This window comes from Arvicanthis niloticus, chromosome 5 (genome assembly GCF_011762505.2).
Source record: "Arvicanthis niloticus isolate mArvNil1 chromosome 5, mArvNil1.pat.X, whole genome shotgun sequence".
NCBI classification, from domain to species: Eukaryota; Metazoa; Chordata; class Mammalia; order Rodentia; family Muridae; genus Arvicanthis; species Arvicanthis niloticus.
In genome coordinates this window covers 48,342,088-48,344,098 of record NC_047662.1, presented here as the reverse complement: position 1 = coordinate 48,344,098, position 2,011 = coordinate 48,342,088, and positions in this window count along the sequence as shown.

Sequence of the window (2,011 nt, the reverse complement as noted above, 5' to 3'; positions counted from 1 at the left end):
TCTTTTTTTTTTTTGTACTCAAGGATGTGGGTTGCATTTAGAAAAAGCATGGGGTTCCAGAACATTGAAGCTGTGCTGTTTTAAGGTCAGGGCACTACCTTGAACATGAAGGCAATTTCGAGCAAAAGTCTCCTCACTCTTCAGAGTCAAGACAGAAAGAAAATCTCCTCATAGCCTAAGCTCCTCACCTTACACTGACAGGCAATTCAAGGAGATTTGGATTTTAAATCGAAGCACTTGTCTTTGCTAAGATGGCAAGTTCTTTCTATCCAGAACTCTACCCATAAGTCCTGAGCCCAGGACCTGTAACCTGAAGTGTGAGCTATCAGTGTTGTGGAGAAAGAAGAGGAAAGCAGCAACTTAATGATGTTCTGAGTCTTATAATGTCTGTTTTACTAGTAGTAACCTAATCTGCACTCTATACAGGTCCTTGGTTGGTAATACCTTGGCCTTTATAGTGTAGACTTCTCTCTTGATCCTTTATTTGTAAGTCATGTTTGTTCTAATACCCGATTCAGGTGGCCCTCAAAAAGAGCTTCTATGGGGTTCACATTCTCCATTTCTTTGAGGCTTTGGAATCCCACAGAGACAAAATCCATATTCTGCTGCTTATTTTCCAGGGTGTTTAGTCCTTAACTCTTTTTGAGTAAAAGTTGTGTCTTTTATAAATGGTTATAATTGTCCAGAAAGTTATAGTGATTTAGAAGATGGATACACGGGGTCAGTGTCCCTTAGTAGATCCATAAACATACCGGAGTCCCCTCAGTGATGCCTCCAGCATCCAATATTTTCTTCTCTCCATGTGAGGACACAATCACTATGTACTGGGAAGTGGTCTTCATTTAAAAAGCCAAACTGATTTCACTCTTACAATATACAATATGATAGCAAAGATGAAAGTCATTTCCATACAAATTCCCAGTGGCAAGTGGGCAAAATATACTACAGGTACTGTAATCACTAATGGGAGTGGACTGAGAAGTCATGTGAATTAATTCCAACATGGAAGGCATGCCCTCTTATATGAGAAATGTATTACCAGCAATGCAACAATGTTAAGCAGCTGTCTGGAGCAGGTGTCTGTTTTGTCCTGGTTGCCTCCTGGCAGAATGCCAAACAAAAACATAATAAGTGTATCTGTCTCAGTGTTTCTGTTGTTTAAATATTGTATTAACTGCTGTATCTCCACAATTAATTGCCATGTAGTAATTTTGCACAGGGACTGAATAAAACCTCATAGATGGTTGAATAAAATTCAAGTGTGTGTGTGTGTGTGCACTTGTGAGCATATGTGTGTGCACATGTGTATATCACATTTTCTTTCTTCATTCATCTGCTGATGGGGACCAGAGTTGAGCCCATAATTTGTCTATTGTTGACACTGATGTGGGAAATGCGATATGTGATTATCACTGTTGTACACACTTTGTCCTTACCCATCTTCTCCTTCGTATTTAGGCACATACTGGTTGTCCTTCTAGTGGGTACCTACATTATTGTGCTTATTAATAAGGACAATTGGAACATTTCCCCTTCACAATGATCTTCCTGAAGGCTATCTTCACAGTAATATATAGCAAAAGCCCTGAAATAAACACGTCTTGACTTAGCAAGCAATTCTGGCTCCAGGAAATGCTTCAATCATTACAACTTGATCAAAATGTGTGAAATCCCAAGATGTTTACAAGCTGAAATACCCTTAAGGTCTAAGGAGATTTGGGAATGCAATGTAGTTATTGCAAATTATGTTGCAGAAGAATAATGGCTAGACAAATGTTCATAATTAGTGACTATCATATATAAGTTATGAAAGAGAACATAAACCTCATTGTTTTTCTGTTTCTAATTCTCCCATGGGATTTTTGTTTTTGGTGCTGGATAAGTGTATAAAATACATTCAGTAGTGAGAGTGAAAACATGAGTGTGAAGCTCCATGGCTTCCATTCTGAATGCCTATTTTAACTATATAGAAGGCCACTGATTGATTGAATTCGAGTTGGAAGAAGCGAGT